Below are 20,729 nucleotides of genomic sequence, written 5' to 3' on the forward strand. Positions count from 1 at the left end.
AACCCATACCTGAACAAGAATCCATTTCTGACATACTCAGTGAGTGGTCATCCATGCTTAGCTTGAAGATCCCATTGGTGGTGGGTGACTCACTGCCTCCCAAAGAGCCCATTATTCCATTATTGGTGAGCTGTAATTGGCAGGAACTTTTTTTTTTCCTTACACAGAGCCAAAATCTACCATTTTGCAACTTCCATTCATTTCCCCTACTAGTTCTGCCCTCTGGAACCAAGTAGAAAAAAGTCTAATCTCTCTTCCAGGTGACAACCTTTCTAATCTCTGAAGGCAATAATTAAGTTCAGTCTAGGTCGTATCTTTACTAGACTAAAAATCCCCAATTCTTTTGACCAATGCCCATATGGCACTGTCTCCAGCATTCTCTCTATCCCAAAGAGACTATACTGAAAAAGAAAAAAACACAGATACAGCACATGTCAGCAGCCTCAAAAGAGGGAGGTTTTCCTCTCTCTTTGACGTAGAAAAACCGAGGCTACTATTAGCTTGGTCCAATCACTCTTATTTTTTCCAAGTTGTTTTCCTTTGTGTTAGCTGTAGTTTTGCCATCTCCTTTGTAATTGCACACAGGAGGGGAGAAATCTGCACAAATCTGGTTAGCCAGCTTCAAGGTCTCCCGGTCAGGAATATGGCTGTCCAGTAATATTTTAAAGGAAACATTACTTTCTTCAATTATAAATAGAGGTCACAGCAATTTCTGCCCAGACCCCTAAATGTTTTATGATGTTTTTAATGAAAAAAAGGCAAAGGAGCTAGATCTCCTATATATCACAGGCACCATTGCAGCAAAAAATTATAATAAAATCTATGTACTCTACTTCATTTTCAACTGGCAATGAATCTATTGAAAATGTAGCCATTTATTATGTGGCTCATTTCTTACAAGAGTTCGGGGAAACCTCTATGGGAAGGGCACCTGCCCAGAAGGTGGACTGTTACTACTGATAAGAACAGTGCCTTGTAGCTTTGTATCACCCATGCCTACCACAGTACCTCACACATGGTAGACATTTAATTGTGGATTTGATATGTTAAAAAGTTCTTTCCTTCTCTTCCTTCTCTCCCTTTCTCTTTCTTCCTTCCCTTATATATTTGGTAGACCAGTATATTATAGATGATTTCCTAAATCAGATTTTACTGTCTTGGTTTTTACAAAGGGCATTTGATAAATTTTGGTTAGACTCAAAATTCATTTCAACAGCATTTCTTGGGCACGCAGAAATTTCAGAATCCTGGAATCTTAGAGTTAGAAGGAACACCACACTCAAGGCATTTCTATAACAATATACCTGCCAAGTGAACATTCAGTTTCTGCTTCAAGGAGAAGGGATGTACTATCTTTTTAGACATCCCAGTCCACTTTGGGGTAACACTAATTGTTAGGAAGCTTTCCCCAACATTCCTTAAAATTGCCTCTGTAGCATTTGCCCACTTCAGCTTATTCTGATCCATAAGGCCAAACAGAGCAAGTCCAACCCCTCTTTCTCATGCTATCCTTTCAAATATCTAAAGGCATTTAATAAGTTCCCTAGAGTCTTCTCCAGGCTAAACACTCCTTAGTTCCTCCAAATGATTTCCATATCATGAATCTAAGGTACATGATTGTTTCTTAAAATAAGGGAACTTGGAACTATAAACAGCTGATTATTGAGACTGACCAGTTGGAACTCCCTGAATTGAAGAAGTGACGTGCCCTTCAAGCCATCTTTGCTACGTGGCCCTGGGTACTCTTTTTAGAGAACCTCTTCTCAGCATGTCTTTTCTGGTTTCCTTAAATCACATGCCTGACTTGGACTCCAATTGTTTTCCCTTGTCTTCTGCTCTCTTCCCTAAAAGCTCACCCTCTTTTTTGTTGTTGTAGGGTTAGTTCATTTTTATCTTATCTTTCTCTAGATTTTGTTCATCTGCCCATTCATCTAGAAATGCTATTTATCCATACCATAAATATGCCTTTACTTGCTCTTTGGCTCTAAATCTAGCTTGCCATAATCATGCAATGATGAGGGGAAATTACTGATGTCTTACTGCTTTATTTTCCTTCTGGTTTCTGAATATTCTACCATATTTGGGACCCAATAATAAACCTCACATCTCACAGGGCCATGGATTTTCATCGTTAGTTTTCTAAAGCTTCTAAGTCTGATATGCACATTATGAGTTGTAACTTCCCATTGAGACTCATTCCTTTTCAAGTTGAGATGAAGCAAAATGAATTGTAAATTTTGTAAAGGCAAAAGGGAATGTGCAGGGAGTGTCAGTGCAGGTCAACCATTGGAGCAGTGCCTGACAGCTACTCAGTCCAACAACTTAGTTGTTACTAGTTTGACTAGTAAGAAGGACAAGTAAAAGAATTCTCATTCTCTCTCTCTCTCTCTCTCTCTCTCTCTCTCTCTCTCTCTCTCTCTCTGTCTTTCTCTGTCTCTCTGTCTCTCTCTCTGTCTCTCTCTCTCTCTCTCTCTCTCCCTCCCTCCCTCCCCCTTTCTGCTCTGCAGACCTTCAAAGTGTCTCTACCAACTCAAGAACAGAAAATTTCTTAACCTAATATTTAAAGCCATTTGGTTCTCATTGACCTTTCCAGACACATTTCATTTTACTCCCCTTCACACACTCTACTTAGCAGCCAAAGTGGTCTAGAAGCTGTTCTCTGAACTCTGACCTTCATCCTACTTCATGCCTTTGCATAGAATGTCCTCTATACCTCATATGCCTTCTCCCCATCCACCACTAGGAGTCCTTAGGTAGCTAAGGACTATCGATCTATCTGTAGATAGGTAGGTAGATAGCATCTCTATACTATAGTGTCTTTTCCTGTCTGGGATGTATTCCTTCCTCAGCTTGGACCCTTAGAAACCTCCAAAGCAAAGCTCAACTTCCACCTTTTATTTTATGAGGCATTTTTTCAGCTCCTCCCCATCACCAGGTGTTGGCCTTCTCCCCCTCTTCAAATTTCTCGTAGCCCTTTACACCCACACACACACACACACACACACACACACACACACACACACACACAAAGATAGGGATTGGACCTATGATTTTATTGGTATAGGAAATTCCCAGAAGAAATTGCCTCTACTAATGTAGGTCCACACTTTCTCTGCCATTTATAATCTTACAGAGTTCCCCAGAACATTGAGAGGTTAAGTGATTTGTCCATGTGATTTGTGTCAGAGGTGAGGACTTGAACCCAGGTCTTCCTGGCTTCTGGATTAGCCATCTATTCACTACATTATGAAGCTTCTCACTTTTCATATATGTGGCATTTATTTATTTTGTGTCATCTGGGAGAATGGAAGCTCCTTGAGGACAGGGTCTATTTTTGTCTTGGTTTCCCCAGCACCTAATTCAGTATATTACACATATTAAATTATTAGTTAATGTTTGTTGAATTGAATTAAATGAAATTGAGAAAAAAAGTTATTTTCACTCCATTCATTCAAGTACTAAGTAGGTACCTACAATGTGAAAGGCACTGTCACAAACCCTTTGCATGCATATGGAGGGAGTGAGGTACACAGTTTTACAGGACATGAGGTTCCTGATTCATCTAATTCTTCCTGGTAGGAGCAAGGTCACACCTTGGAAGGAAACCCAATCTAAAGTCTCGTGAAAAGGAAAGGAAGATCTCTTACTTTCTGTGTCCCCACCTGAGGAGGAAATTTGATTAGTGTGACAGAATTTGTTCCTTTCGAGACCATGCTGATTCCTTCTATCTTTGACTCTGGCCATCTTGCAAATTCAATTTCTGATGTTATGTTTTGTTATTTTTCCATGTAACAAAATTAAACAGAAATATCTGCCATGTCTAAATATAAGCAAAAAACAGAACCCCCCTCCTCCCCTCGCAACCTAGGATTTCTGAGGTTAGAGCCGGTGCACCATTGCTAGGTTTCTGAGCTTGAGTCTTCTCTCTGGTTCTGGTTGCAAAAGTGACCCACCAGTGCGCTAGCCATGGGCCTTGGAACCAAATAAACCCACAAGTTGGGTTCTGAGATTTCACAGACTGGAAATTTGGGGTAGCAGAGTAGAATCTGCTTCATTAGCTAGTATTTCTCAAAAGGGAAATTTTACTCAAGTAAAGTTGAAATACAGTTACTCAGCTCATCTTCAGTATGCTTTAACGATAGGTCCTCCTTCATGGGAGAAACTTAGATACTTGTTGCAAGAGACCTGTCCTGCGCATTTTAGTGCTGAAAACACTCTCCCTTCCCGTCTCATACAAAATGTACTATGCTGGGCTAGTTCTCTTACCAGTTACTAGCTAATTGATGTTTCTTGTGAGCAAGGGTTTGTGTATCCATGTGTGATGTCTGGCCTCCTTTTTCAGTTATCTATAAATATTTTATGGATATGGTGCAGGTAGATATAATGGCTTGGGAATAGTTTCTGTGTTGCATGTGACAAAATGAAGCCATGGAGTGGCTTGGAAAAAAGTTGGTCAGTCAAGCTTCAAGGTTTAAGGCTTTTAGGCCGCTAGGTGCTATGGTGGATGGAGTGCTGGAATAAGGAAGGCCTGAGTTTGAATCCAGTTACTGCATAACCAAAAGTAAACCTGAGAAATTAAACTTAGGGGGATTACTCCGAGTGGTGCTCAGGAGGTGGGCTCTGGTAATGCCCCTGGTCAATCTGTATGCCCGGCACTTTGTGGTCTGCATATCCACACACATTTCTAGCTCTACCAGTCAAGATTTCTGCAATCTTCAGCTACTGCTGGCGATTGGCCCCACACCCAAAAACAGTTGCCCCTTTTTAATTTTTCCATTCTTAAATGGAAAAGAAGGGGAATTTATTGCAAGCCCTTGGGCCCTGCCCTGATTCAGCCCTCCATCTTTGACTCTCATTCCCATTTATGGGGCAATCAGTGGCAAAGAGCATTGGCAACCAAATCTCCATCCTGTGATTAATTTCTTAAGTTCCTGAAAAGTGCCACCCAGAGTGAAAGACAGATTTAAGTAAGGGGGCCACATAGAAGTCTTTAAGGCTGCCTAAAAGCCTTAAGCCTGGACCTCCTGGATCCCCTTTTTGGACCCCTTTCTCTGGATTATTCTGGCCAGACTGGGGCTTGCCAGTCTCCCACCCCGATTCCTTCTCAGAATAAAATTCCTAGCAGTCTCTGGCCTCTTACAATGCCCTTGCCATTACTTGGCTGACTTTTAAGAGGTTCCAAGAGGAAAGGGAGAAGGAAACGATTTTCAAGGAACTGAAAGAGATGCTTGCTATGTCAAAGCTTCCTTGCAGCCATAGCTCCTGTTATACAGACCACTTATCTGAATAATAATCATAGCTCACTATTATGTAGCTCTTTAAAGTTTATATTGTGTCCCTCTTTCAGAAGTTCAATGAGGTAGTAGTGTTTATATTACCTCCATTTTACAAATGAGGAACTGGGGCACAAAGGACCATGGGATTCTAGACCTAGAACTGGAAGGCCCTGAGAAGTCATTTAGTCCCATCCCCCCAGGTGAGGACAGTATGGCCCAAAGGGTTGATAAGACTTGCCTAAGGTCACACAACTAGCCTTCATTAGAGGCAAGACTGAAGGACAGATTTTTCCTGACTACGTAGCCAGTAGTCTTTCCACTGTACCGTGACTAAACTAATTAATGTTTGAATTGGGATTGGAACCCAGTTCTCTTGCCTCAAGAATTTTTGTCTACACCAAACAGTTCTTTTATCTTGTCACAGGACTGGTTACTTTGGACTTTCCCACATCAATCAACATGTATTAGGCACCTACTATATGCCAGGCACTGTGTTAAGCACTGGGGATGCAAAAAGAGGCAAAAGACAGTCCTTGTGCTAAGGAACTTACAAATCTAAACCACCCACACCACCAGCACTGGTACACTAATTCATGCTTGGGCCAGAAACACAGAAGTGGTTTCCCAAGGCATTCAAACTTCACATCACTGTCAGGGTTCACACTATCGATAACTGATGTCTGGATTTCATTGGTTCCACTTCTTAGATTCTAAACTCTTGGCCCATCGCTGATTTTGATGATAGACACCCTATTAAGGATCTTCCCATATTTCCAACTCTTCGCCTACTCCTAATATATAGATTATTATGGAATTTTACTCCTCGTTCTTTGTTAGAACCAATTGTGGACTTTCACATCCAACACTCTTTGTACTTTTTAATCCTTGGTTGAATCATCTATTGCTTCACTCTTCTGACAACCCCTACCTAGTCATCTTTGTAGCTAATACCCTGGCATAACATTAGTCTCAAATTTCCTTCATTTTTTTTTTTGAAAAAAAATGCCATGAACTAGATAAATACCAACAAACATTAATATTTCCATACACAAATGCCAGAAAGTGGGGGTTGTATGACTACATTGCATTACACATTAAATTTAACATAGGGATACCAGCACTGCCCAACTTGTCTATGTCCTCCTCTGAATCTCTCTGTGGCCTCCTCTGTGAGTTAAAAATGTTGAGTCTCTTTTCTTTCCTCTATTCTGTCCCTCCCCCCTTTTGCAACACTGTCATTACTCCCAGTTTCTCCCACCTCCAACCCAAAATTTCAAGCCTTCCTTTGTAACAAAATTATAATCAAGCAAAATAAATCAGTTTAGAAATGGTGACATTTGAAGACATATGCATCATTTTGCAACCACAGGCCATCATCATCATCTCTGCATAAAGATGTGGGAGTCTCTCTCTGTCTCTCTCTCTTATCAGTTTGACTGGCCACAACACTGGTGAGGGTTCAAAAGCCTTTCAGTTGTTTTTCTCTTGTCTTCACTGTAGAAATAGTTCTGGCTCTGCTTACTTCACTCAGCATCAGTTGATAAAAATCTTCCTTTTATTAAGCGTCAGTGTTTTCACCTTAAACACCTCCAAGTATTCTTGAATATAAAGAAGCCTCATACTAATTAGCTTTCATTTTCTTTAAAGATGATTTTGGGATGGTGAGTTAAAAAAAAAGGTTGATTTCAAAAAGTGCAAATTGGATTGTAGGCCATAGAGCTGGTAAAAGATAAATAGTTGTAGCTTGTGTATCATGGGCATATATTAGCACCCAGCAGAATACATACATTGCAAATTTATGCCTTTCTAGTGGTGTATGCTCTGGGAACACCAACCTAATCTATAAAGGAAAATTTGTTTGTCTTGCCATTTAAAAAGGTCATTGAGGAACAGCTAGGTTGTGCAATGGATGGCCCGTGAGCCCTAGAGTTAGGAGGACCTGCGTTCAAATCTGGCCTCAGACATACAACACTTACTAGCTGTGTGACCCTGAGCAAGTCACTTAACCCCAATTGCCTCACCAAAAAAGAAAAAAAGGTCATTGAAAATTGATAGAAAGTTGATGGTGAAGTGGTCCTTCTGCTCATGTTTAGTATATTTCTTACCTGGATAGAGATCAGGCCAGCTGACCAATTTCTGAATTCACAATGTGATGTGGCAGCCAAAGGCCACTTTTGACCCCAAAGACCCTCCCGCCCCAGAAGAATTACACAAAGGGTTTGATAACTTGATAAGACGGTATCTGTGTAAGAAGACTGGAAAAGTAAGGCTGTGGGTGCTGGTGTTAGGCAAGGAAGGGCTTTGAATGCTAACCAGGATTTTTTTATTTGTTGCTGGAGATGACAGGAAGCTATTTGGAGATGTGTTGAGCAGGGTTGGTGGACCTGCACTTTAGGAAAATCACTTTGGTGGCTGAGGGGAAGATGGGTTGGATCAAAGCAGATATTTAAATGTTTGTAGGAAGAAAAAGGCACAAAGAGAGAAACATATAAAGGAAGGAGAGAGAGAAGGAGAGCAATAAAGAGAGAAGATGGCAGGGAAGGATAGAGATTGAAAGGAATAATAACCTACTAAGAATATGGACACACGGTTTTTTAAAAAATAATAATAAATGTTTTCCCCCTCTCCCACCCCTGCCTGTCACTCCTCTCCCCTGCCCTTCCCATCTCTTTCTCTGTCTCTTTGTCCCTCTCTCTGGGTCTTGTTCTATCTCTCTGTCTTTCTCTGTCTCTGTTTCTGTCTGTCTCTCTGTCTCTCTCCTTTCTCTCTCTCACCCACACACAGACACAGACACACACAGAAGAGACATACCGAAGAGTCAACGCTCAGTTGCCTACTTATAGAATGGCACATGTGATCATAGATTCAGAGTTAGGAGAGACATTAGAAGTCATCTAGTCTACCCCTTCTCATTTTTACAGACAAGGAAACTGAGACTTAAGGAGATGAAGAGACATGCTTGAGGTCATACAAGTGTCACCAGACCCAGGAATTGGGCCCAGGTTCTCAGGCTGAAAACCCAGCACTTCTTTCAAAGTACCAAGTTTTTGTGTCAGATCTGTGAACAATCAGAAAATTCCCATCCTTCCTTTAACTGTTTTGGGCTCCCAGCCTTGCTCCAATGGTTGTCATAGTGAGGAAGCAGGCAGGTCCAGCTGGAAGTGTGCCTGAAGATGGAGAGGGCAGGCACTTCACCACGAGTACCTTTGTCTAGCTGGGGCCTCTGCTGGGGAGGAGGAGGAGGAAGGGAGAGTACCACTGACTTTGGCTAGGAGATTGAGGTTGGGCCAGTGGGGGGTACAAGCAGAGTCAACCGCTTCAGCTCCCTACGGAAAAGTAATGAAGACTATGGCAAGTTCTTCTCCAGTTTGGTTTTTTTTTTTGATGAATATGTCTTTTTTAATTAATATACTTTTAGTTTTCAACATTTACTTCCATAAGCTTTTGAGTTTTAAATTTTCTCCCCCTCCCTCTCCACCTCCTTCCCCAAGACAGTGTACAATCTGATATAGGCTCTGTATATACATTCCTATTAAACATATTTGCACATTAATCATATTGTAAAGAAGAATTAGAACCAATAGAGGAAGCACAAGAAAGAAGAAACAAAACAAAGCAGAAGAGGAAAAAAAAGAGCAAATAGTATGCTTTGATTAGCATTCAGACTCCATAGTTCTTTCTCTGGATGTGGAGAGCATTTTCCATCATGAGACTTTTGGAGATAGCTTAGATCCTTGCGTTGCTGAAAAGAACTAAGTCTATCAAAGTTAGTCATTGTACAATGTGGCTGTTACTGCGTACAATGTTTTCCTAATTCTGCTCACTTCACTTAGCATTAGTCCATACAAGTATTTCCAGATTTTTCTGAAATCCGCTTGGTCATCATTTCTTATAGCACAATAGTATTCCGTTACATTCATATGCCACAACTTGTTCAGCCATTCCCCAGTTGGTGGGCATCCCCTCTTTGTCACCATGGAAAGAGCTGCTATAAGTATTTTTGTACATGTGGGTCCTTTTCCCATTTGTATGATCTCTTTGGGATACAGCCCCAGAAGTGCTATTGCTGGGTCAAAGTATATGCATATTTTTATAGCCCTTTGGGCATAGTTCCCAATCACTCCCCAGAATAGTTAGATCAGTTCACAACTCCACCAACAATGCATTAATGTTCCAATTTTCCCACATCTTCTCCAACATTTATCATTTTCTTGTTTTGTCATGTTACTCAAACTGATAGGTGTGCTGTGGTACTTCAGAGTTGTTTTGATTTACATTTCTCTAATTAATAGTGATTTAGAACATTTTTTCATATGACTATAGATAGCTTTAATTTCTTCACCTGAGAACTGTCTGTTCATATCCTTTGACCATTTATTAATTGGGGAATGACCTTGTATTCTTATAAATTTGATTCAGTTCTCTTTGTATTTTACAAATAAGGTCCTTGTAAGAGATACTGGTTGGAAAAATTCTTTCCCACCTTTCTGCTTCCCTCCTAATCTTGGTTGCATTGGCTTTGTTTGTGCAAAATATTTTCAATTTAATGTAATCAAAGTTATCCATTTTGCATTTTGTAATGTTCTCTATCTCTTGTTTGGTCATAAATTCTTCATTTCTTCATAAATCCAACAGGTAAACTATTCCTTGCTCTGCCAGTTTGCTTTAGTATCAGCCTTTATATCTAAATCATGTATCCAGTTTGACTTTATTTTAGTACGTGGTGTAAGATTTTGGTGATGAATATGTTTTTAGTCTCAAAGACTATGCTTGTTAATTCAGCAGGGCTATGAGTAAATATGATCTACACATGCACTTCACAGTCTACTCAACCCCATGCTAGGCAAACCAGTAGGCTCTTTCAAACACAGAACACAGGAATGATCATCATTACTGTTCAGGGATAAGAGAAAATGCGTGATATAGTAGATGGAGGTAGCAGTGGTACATGGACTGGATTCACAAAATCCTGGGTTCAAGTTCAGTTTCTGACACATGCTGGCTGTTTCATCATGAGCAAGTCTTAAAATTCTTTGAAACTCTGATCAATGCAATGATAAACCACAAGCCTAGAATGCTAAAGATGAAACACGATATTCCTTTCTTCCTGGTAGAAAGGTAGATGGACTTACCTAGGAGAGAGAGAGAGAGAGAGAGAGAGAGAGAGAGAGAGAGAGAGAGAGACAGAGAGATAGTTTTGGGTATGACCAGTGGGGAAATTGGTTTTGTTGGGCTATGCTTGCTTCTGATGAAAGTTTTCTTTTTCTTTTTTTTTCTTCTCTTCTATTTTTGTTCACTGAAGGTAGTAGAAGGAATAGATTAAAAATATGTGCATGTGTATATATATGAAATTTAGTCAACTTATTTTTATGAACAATTGTTTTTGAAGATTTTAATCATCTTTGAACACAAAAGCAAATACTGCTGCCCAGTGACTGTCAATGGCTGGGTTTCCCTTGCCTTATCACAAAGGCCCAGTCCTTTCTCCTTTTGATCTAGATTTCCCTTTTCTATTTGTACATGATTTTAAAATCTGCCTCGCCTTGCAATTTACACAGCATATTCTTCTGCTTGTAAGATTCCAATTTTGGTGTCAATTAGAAATAGTGATGACTTTGACCTATTGTAGTAAGAGTTTGCAGTGTGGCTTTAAAGCTAGAATTATAAGTCACATGTTTTAGAATTTGCTAGTATATTGCATACATTTAATGGACAGAATTAAATACACTGTATTAGTTCCTGAAAATTCAGGATATTTCCCTCCTCCTCAAAATTTTCCTGAGATACTATCATATCTTGCACTAGCTATTAAGGGAGTGAGGGGACTAGAGTATATATGACAAACATTGCTAGCGTGGTAAAGGAAAAAACTAGCCTACTTGAATATTAATGAAAAGTATATCTTTGAATCAAGACAGGCAAAAAAGGATATCGGTAGAACAACTAAAACACAAAAGGTTTTATCTTAAATATATACATAACAAACACAAAACAAAATAAAGTCCACAGAGATTTATGAGTCTGAGGCTGGTATCTGATTGTCATAGTAATTTTAAGGACTTCCAAAAGAATCTGCTAACAGGTACTGCCATGTTTCTACTCTGCAGCTACATTATTGCCACAAAACCTTTAATTTTTAAAATTTCAATTTCAGTTCAGTTCTTACTCTGTTAAGACTTTCATCTAAGGTGTTACTAAGATCAAGACTAGGAATAATCTTTGAGAGTTAGCATATTACCATCTAGCAGCAACACACTGGTACTGACAAATTTAAGGACATATAAATTAGTGTTATGAGGTTAAGGACCCAAATCTTTAAGTATTTAGGAGAAATTATAGCAAAGACTATACTCTTCATCCTTTCTTTCTCTGACTATACTTAAATCAAGGAGAAAAGATTCATCATCTAGTTTGTACTCAGGCTCTGCCTGGCTCACAGTTCATACCACCTATTTCTTGGATTAAGAAACTTCACTGTAAGACTTGGGATCTAATGAATTGGAAAGTGTCCTTAGCTTTTCCTGAGTTTGAAATCCACGACTTTGTAGGGGAGTGAGGGCCATTGGAGGCAGGTGAATCAAGTTTGACTGATACAGTGCCTTAGTATCAACATTTGGAGATTGGATTGAGACTTATTGACCTGGGATATGGGATCTGATAATGCAATAACATTTCAATTCTTGCTGTGCATTCATCTATACATTGTTTAATTCTGAATCTGTAAGATTTTTGTTCTTCTGGAACAACATACTGGCTTCATTTATAATGTACTGCTTTTCTCTGATGGTGTCCTCCATCTCCCCTGATGCTGCATGCCACCTCCTTGCAAGCCTGACAATCCTGTGACAGAGGCTGAGAATTTCTTGGCATGTTGCTTTTGTCGTGCTTTGTCCATCATGCCTTTCCCCTGTCCCTCCCAGTGCTGGAGATGAGAGGAGGGAGTAAAGTGGAGCCGATGCAGACAGACCGGGGTGAGGCCCTGACAGGTTGGACAAAATCATTGCTAAGATCTCTTTCAGCCCCAAATCTATGGTAAGAATCAGGAGCTGACCATAACAAGGCATAAGAGAATCATGCAACTGTACTATCAGGTTTGTTGAGACCCATAGAGGAATGATATCTCAATCCTCTTAGTTGAGGTTGTGTGTACAAGAGGAACTCTAAATTTTATTAACGATAATTTCCTCCTCCCCCACCCCAATACCCTAAAATCTAAGCCAACACACTTCAACAGCATGTTTACTGAGAAGTTAGGGTAGATCTGAATTGGGGATAACTAAATTCAATTGAGTCAAAATTTAAAAAAAAATCAATTTTCCTAGAAATTTATAAGCATATAGAATATATAGTACCTAGAGGTAATTCAATTTTTCTAAATCCTCCCCCCCCCCAAATGGGATCAAAATGTGTCAAACTCCACAAGAAAATTTCTGAAGAGAATGCAGAAAGAAGCCAATTGAAACAATTGGGACCAGATCATACAGATAAAAGGATGAGGATGGAGAGGAAGGTGAAAACAACAAGGAAATTATCAGTGAGAAATAATAGGGGAATAGGGAAAGACCCAAATATAAATAAACAAAGTGGCAGATCACTTTGTAATTCAATTTCCTTGGATATAAATGCCAAAGACAGGGCAAAACCCACCTAACAACCTACTAGTTATCTATTTACTAAATATTGGCTTGCCAAGAAAATCGGATAGGTAACCATATATTTGTAAGACAAATAATTTTTGTTGTAATAAAAAAACCACTTCTATCTAAAGAGATCTAGTTATTCTCAGAGGAGAATCATAGAGATTTTTATCTTCCAATTAATTTTCTACACTATTAAATTAATATGACTCTGAGTCAAAATATTCTTAGCAGATATAGTAGATAAATTATTGGACTTGGAGTCACAAAGGCTGGAGTTCAAATCCTGCTGATGAGCTTCTCTATTCTGACCCTCAGTTTCCTCATCTGTAAAATTCTTATAGTATTGATCTATAATTCAGGTTATAGTCAAATAAGATAATATCTATAAAAATGCTTTGTAAACTTAAAGTGTGATTTAAATGTCAGCTGATGCTTTCCATTAAAAACTTAGAAAATGTGAGCTTTTACAAAAGAATCTTAGTGCTAACCAAATTTTTACGGAGACTAGTTGGGAGCCATAAGATTTTAAGCAAGAAAAATTTAGTTGAGTGGTTTTTTTTTCCTCAGTAAACACCTGAAAGCAAAACAAAGAGAGTAGAATCAAGAGAACAATAGTTACGATAATTATCTTAAGGGAAAAAATTGTCCTGTGATTTCATTTGTAAATAGAACTTCTATCAGAACATATTCTGCCAGTACAGATTGACACCTGCTTGATGACAGATCAAACGAGATATTTGGGAAGCACTTAGCATAGTGCCTAGCACACAGTAGGTGCTTAATAAATGCTTGTTCCCTTCCCCTTAGAGAGTTCTCTAGGGCACTGAGAGATTAAGTGACTTGCCCATGGTCATATGGCCAGTAAGTGTCAGGGGTGGGACTCTAACCCACATTTTCCTGACTCTCTAACTGCTATGCCAGTTCCTGGCTAATAATGCCAATGCTGTAAAAGAAATCAAGGCCAAAATGCTGCTCTGTGAAGCCACGTTCCCTACCTTGCCTTTCCAAAAATCACCCATCAGCCCACGTCAAGCTTATTTCAGGGCTACAGGAAAAGGGCAAGCACAGAATTGCACAGGGAATGGCTGTAATTACCAAGTAGTCCCAGGTTTTTATCCTGATTCTGCCACTGGCTTGTTGAGTAGGGGAAAATTATTTAACTTGCCAGGCTCTCTCTTGCATTCAGTGACATCTTTTGCCTTTCCTTAAACCTTATAGTCTTCATTTATTATAAAATAAGGAGGTTGGGCTTCTATTGTTTAACTTCTATTCCATTTTCAATAGATTTATTATTCTATGAGTTTGGTGACCACATGGAGGGGTTGGGCTAGGAAATAACGAAGTGCTGCCGGTTCTTTGAGGATCAGTTCACAAAGAACTCTTAACATGATGCAAGAGAGACTATTTGGCAGGCTGGTAGAGGGAGGTAGGGGATCAGAAGGGCATTCCTAAGCTGGTGGCATGTATGGATTGGACTAGTGTCAACTGTTTACTTTGGTATTTAAACTAATATGTATCGACAATCTAGATGTGTGACCCTGGGCAATTCATAGTCTATCTCTTCAGCTATAAAAGGGAAATAATAATGCACCTGACTCACATTTGTTCAGTCAACAAGGACTTATTAAGCACCTACTATGTGCCAGGGGGCATTTAGGTGGTACAGTGGACTGTACCAGGCCTGGAATCAGGAAGAACTGAATTCAAATCTGGTTTCAGACACTTACCATCTGTGTGATGCTGGGCAAGTCACGTAAGACTTTGCCTCAGTTTCCTCATTTTAAAATGATTTGGAGAAGGAAATGGAAAACCACCCCAGTATCTTTGCTAAGAAAACTCCAAATGAGTCACAAAAAGTCAGACACAACTGAACCAGTGCCAGGCACTGTGATCGGCAAGGTCAAAAACCAGTTCCCATGCTCAGGGAGTTCACAGCCGTACGCATGCATGCAAATAAATGTACAAACAAGATACATCCAGGATAAATTAGGAATCGAAGGCACTATCACCAAGGGGGCTGGGAGACATTTCTTTACAGCAGGGTTGTTGTGAGAATCAAGTGATATAATGTGTCAAGTGCTTTGAAAAACCTTAAAGTAGCACTATAAATAGGAGCTATTATTATCCTTATTATAGAGATTAGCAACATGAATTGAGTTGAGATTAACAGCTGCTCACATCCAACCCTTCTCTCTACCCACACAGCTTTTCCCCAGTTCAGGCCCTCCCTCATCCTTTAATGGCTGGAACCGTGTGATGGGTTCCTAACTAGTCTTGCTTCCAGCATGGCCTTCTCCAGCCTGTCCTCCCCAGGGCTGCCAACTCGGTGGTGCATATTCATAAAACACAGATGTGAGTACCACTGTTCAAAAGCTTTCAGTGGTGCCTACTTGCCTCTCGAGAACAATAAATCCTCAGCCTGATAAAAGTCTTCCATCGTTCAGCTATCACCTAACCTGATCTAATCTAATTTCATATTGTGTCCGCCAGCAGAATGTAAGGTGCTTGAAGGTAGGGCTGGTTTGCTTCTTTTTTTTTTTCCTTTGTTTCAGTTATCCCTTCTGCATCGCAGCTTCCCCCATTGTGGCTTTGATATATTGCAGTCGGCATAAGAAAGGAAATGGGAATTTTGGGGGAGTTTTGTGGAAGCTGCAGAGAATGCATGAAGGCCAGCAGACAACACAGAGCCTATATACTTAAATACTTAATCCAAATTTTACAGTAAGATAAACACACCATAAAAGAAAAAGAAAAAATTCAGACTTCTTCTCTGGTACAAAGGGAGGGCCAAAAAACTTTAGTGGATTTTCTAGATTGTGGGGGCACTGTGCCCCCTAACCCACATGGTGTGGAATGAATAACTGTAGCACAGCTCTTTATATTAAATCATCATTAATTCATTCATTCAAGAAGTGTATAATAAGTACTTATTAGGTAACTATGCTAATCACAAAAATCCAACCAAAACGAAATAAAATATTCCTTGTCCACAGGCAGCTTATGTCCTACTGGGGATAAACGGCATTCACGCAGCTGATTCAAAGGGCTTGCAAAGTAAGTAAAATCATTTTTTGGGCTGATGGTGGCGGGAGAGGAGGGACAAGCAACTGGAGGGTCAAGGTGGGTCTTGTGTAGAAGGCAGCCCCTCAGTCGAAACTTTAGGGGAACTAGAAATTCTAAGGGGCAGTAGTGAAAAGGAAGAGACCACCACACATGAAGGGGCTTCAATAAAGGTCCAGAAGTGGCTGATGGAATATTGACCAGCAGGAACTGAAAACAGGACAGTTAGTCTGGGACACAGAGTTTATAAAGGGGAATAATGTGAAATTGGTCTGTAAAGGTAAATTGGAGTCATATTTTACATGGCTTGAAAGGTCAGAAGGGTTTGTATTCTATCCCAGAGACAACAGGAACAACTGAAGATTCTTGAAGGGGAAATGACATGGTTGGAGCCATCCTTCGAACTATTATGTCTGTGGCTGTGTGATAGAGGGCCTGGAGATGAGAAAAACAGGAGGCAGAGAAGCCACTTTGAGGCTGGGTGGTGACAACATGAGTGGGAAGGAAGGGCGAGAGCTGAGACATGTTGTGGAGATGAAATGAACAATATTTGATAAGTGTTTATAGGGGGAGGTGATGAGCAGAGTAAAAAGTCAAGGATGACTATACAAGTCTCAGTGCACAGAGTAGGAACTTAATAAACATGGAATGGAAATGAGTCAAGAGTTACTGCAATTGTTGATGCAATAAATGGTTTCATTACAAATGATGTTAGATAAAAGGATGCCATAAAAGGCAGTTAGCATTAGACAAAGGGTGCTGTAAATGACACCGAGAATAACAATATTTCTACAATGCTAAATGGGGGCTTAGTGATCGATTGTGTACTTAGTGATGCTATTTTGAAATGACCTCATTGGGATAAAGGGCATGTCCATTTAAAGGGCTTATGGTAATTAATTTCTCAAATATTTAGTCCAAATTCACAGACTTGTGTCTTACTATCGTGCTAACAATTCCCTGTCTTAATCCACCATCATCCTTGTTAAAATACAAGTTGAATCAATTAATAGGGTTAAGATTGCTGGATGGCTTGCAAATGGATAAAATAATGTAGATCTTATAGATTCTAGGCTTCTTTGCTGTCACAGACACATGAAAATGATTCTGCCAAGTTCTAAGAAAGACTTGAGAAGATGGAGAATGATCCTCAATACTCCAAATGTTCTCTTTTTCTATTTCTCAGCTCTTCTGACAAATCTCTCGTGGTTCACGAATGCTATCCATATATGTATATAAAAGCACATTCTGCTTATGGAAAAAGCAGACTTAAATATAAATCTTCATGTGCCTTTTAGATAAAGCAGCCCATTGTTTCCCTGAGAAATGAGAAATAGATATTCTGATACCTGGGGCAATGCTCCAATTATTCAGTTGAGTTGGGTAATTAAGAACAGATTCTCACTGTTCTGGCTTGATCAGCTTAAACTAAGCCATAAGATTCAAAATATACCCACTATGCTGGATTTTCGAGTGTAAATTTTAAAATGGGTATTGCCACATATACCAACAAGAACTGGAGGGTAGGAGAAAGAATGAGTTTCAATTGGGGAAAAAACAACTAATTGTAAAATATCTTTAAGTTAACGGTTAATTGCGTGGTCACATAACAGTCCAGCCTTGGAGTCTGGAAAACCCAGGTTCAAGTCCAGCCTTGAATACATACTAGTTATGTTTGATTATGTAAAAGTATTCTAATCTCTCAGTGCATTGCCAACTCTCAAAGACTCTTGGAGTTAAAGATGAATTGTTGATCTGCATTGGTGCAGAGAGTTGCCACTGGGAATTACGTGCAACAATGAAGTCATAGGTCTGGTAGAACCTCCCCTGAAATTTTAAATCCTCTGTGATATCATCAATGCATTTGGTCCTTCTATCAACACAGATTGCCCCTCCTCTTCCTCAAGTTGAAAAAGTAAGATTTCTATCTGCTTATTTCTGACCTCTGGGAATTTTTCCCCCTAGTTTTGTTATTATTATTTAATTCATTATTTTTTATAACCGTTTTTTGGATTTTCTTTGCAGTAGGTCAGGACTTCTTTGCTCTGCATAGTAGTCAGCCCCATTTGTATGTAGCTAGTTTCTACACATGGGTCTTAAACACAAACACACACACACACATATACACATAAATATGTTTATATACACATAGACACAACTCAACAGACATTTGCTGTTAAGTATTCATATCTCTATTAAGGAGATCATCCTAAAAGCATAGTCAACATGTAAATGTGATAACAATGCAACATAATGGCATATCAAATCAACATAGCATAAATGAGACCTTCATATAACAATTATTCTTTACTAGATTTTTGATGGGAAAAAAAAAATCCTAACTGTAAGAATAATGGATGTGATTTTCTCACCTCACAAAACCAAACTGAATATTTTCTATACTTAAAGTTCCTTCTTGACACACAGAAAAGAAGTGGAGAATTGGAACAGTATTTAGACATTTGGGAGAAGGCATTTTTTGGCTGTGCTATTCAGGTAATTGTAATCAACGTGGCATTTGGCACTGAATGTTCTAGTTAATTGTTAGTCTATCTTTCCATTTTCAGTCAAAGTCTTTGCATAAATTTGAAGCTCAGTCAACTCTGATGTATGCAGTTGTAAAACTCAATGCATGTTCATAGCTACCCTTCTTTATAAATGTATGCTCAAGATTTCCAGCAGTGAGCAAGGAGAGCTGGGACAGCAACTTAATGGGGCAAACCAGCTAAATTAGCCTCTTCTACCTTGCCTACTCTTTTTTTTTTTTGGTGAGGCAATTGGGGTTAAGTGACTTGCCCAGGGTCACACAGCTAGTAAGTGTCAAGTGCCTGAGACTGCATTTGAACTCAAGTCTTTCTGAATCCAAGGCTAGAGCTCTGTCTGCTGTGCCACCTAGCTACCCCCAACCCTGCCTACTCTTCTAGTAGTATGTATGCCCTGTAGTATGTAGTAGTATGTCTTGCCTACTCTTCTACTGGTATAGATGCTCTGCAGTATTTGTAGTATATAGCAGTGGTATGCCCTGCCTACTCTTCTTGTGTTTCTCAATCACAATTGCAAAGATTGGTCGTGTGGTGTTGTTATGCTGAGGCATGAGGATAGTACAGATATATGAGAATATTGGTCAGGTGGTTGGCCACTGTTCAGCCTGTTTTCTTGTAAATGCACTTCATTTTTGCTGGAGCTTACTCATCTGGCAACATTATTGCCCTGTGACATAGCTGAGAACCTGGGAGAAAGCCAATATGGTCTCTGGATCACAGAGACTGATGCTTTAATGTCCATGCACACGCTGTTTTCATTCCACTTTTAGAAGTGGTCCAACTCCCTCATTTTACAGATGAAGAAACTGAGGCTTTGAGAGAACAAGTGAATGGCTTAAGTGCACTTTCCATTACACCGTTATCTGGTTTGACGCTTGTGGATGCTCATAATGAAATGAATGAGTCAACCAGAAGCACAGTCTTGTTTAGCTTAAATTGAAAAAGGCGAAGAAATCAGGAAATCAAAGACAGAAGCCACAGTCACCTAAATATTCAAATAAAAACTTCTTGTGATGGCAAAAAAAGCAACCACCACCACCACCCTGGAAAAAGCGTGTGCCACTGATTAGAAAATGGCTAGATAAGTTTTGGTATGTGAGTATAATGGGATATTATTGCAAAAATTAAGAATTAAGAAAAGTATAGGAAGACTTTATGAACTGATGCGGAGTCCCTATCACTCTCGTTGTCTTGCTGTCTCTTCCTACCCCCTTCCCTGTCTTTCTCTCTTTCTGTCTGTTTCATTATTTTTCTGACATTTTCAATATATGTGCATGTACATTTTGTTTTTATTTTACTTATTTCACTCTGCATAAGTTAATATAAATTTCCCCACATTCCTTGGAATTCCTTGTATTTACCATTTCTTGTAGAGGCAACAATATGGGCTTAGAGAAGGAAGCTCTGAGTTTGAAAACTGACTTGGGCACTTATCAGCTGAAAGACTTTGGTCAAGTCATGGAACCTTTCTCAATCTTAGTTTTCTCATCTGTACCTTATTTCACAGAGTTGTGAGGATTAAATGAGATATCTGTATAGAGCTTTGCAAGCCTTAAAATTCTATAGCATTGTTGACTATTATCATAATCCTATTATTATTGTTTATAACTGGACCATATTTATTTATGCTATAATAAACTTAAGGTGTTAAATTATATTTATACATAATTTATATAATTTTGTTTTATATATGTATTTTGCATATTTATATTATTTATATTATACTGATAATTTATACTTATATTGGCCAGATAACATATATACATATATATGCATGTATGTATGTATGTATGTATGTATGCATGTATGTATGTGTGTATGTATTTCTAGTCATATATTATAAGTTTTGGTCTATTTTGCAACCCACTGGCTTTGACTTTTCCCCACAGTTCTTTGATACCACAAAAAGAACTGTTAGAACATTTGGGGATGTTTTTTTCTGTCTTTAATTTTCTATCATATTTTTCATTCTGTCTTTAATTTCCTTGTAGTATATACTGCTAAATAGGATTGTTGGGTTAAAGGTTAGGGACAATTTAGTCACTTTCTTTGCATGATACAGAATTAAAATCCTTAATAGCTGACCTATCAGAACTCTATCCATACTGCATCACTGTGCCTAGCTTTCCATTGCTCCTTCACCATCAATTGTTTCCATCTTTGCATGATGGGAGAAACTTTAGAGTTGTTTCAATTTGTACTTTTTTTTC

General features: G+C 39.1%; 1 protein-coding gene and 1 pseudogene across 1 annotated transcript in view; both read right to left on the bottom strand.

Annotated features, from left to right (window-relative positions):
- The window catches only part of RARB (retinoic acid receptor beta), an 829,117-nt gene that overhangs the window by 455,441 nt on the left and 352,947 nt on the right, over window positions 1-20,729 (bottom strand). The window lies entirely within an intron of this gene.
- Window positions 11,738-12,277, bottom strand: LOC110197289 (LYR motif-containing protein 1 pseudogene; annotated as a pseudogene).

This window comes from Phascolarctos cinereus, unplaced genomic scaffold, assembly GCF_003287225.1.
Source record: "Phascolarctos cinereus isolate Bilbo 61053 unplaced genomic scaffold, phaCin_HiC Scaffold_1;HRSCAF=81, whole genome shotgun sequence".
Classification (NCBI taxonomy): Eukaryota; Metazoa; Chordata; class Mammalia; order Diprotodontia; family Phascolarctidae; genus Phascolarctos; species Phascolarctos cinereus.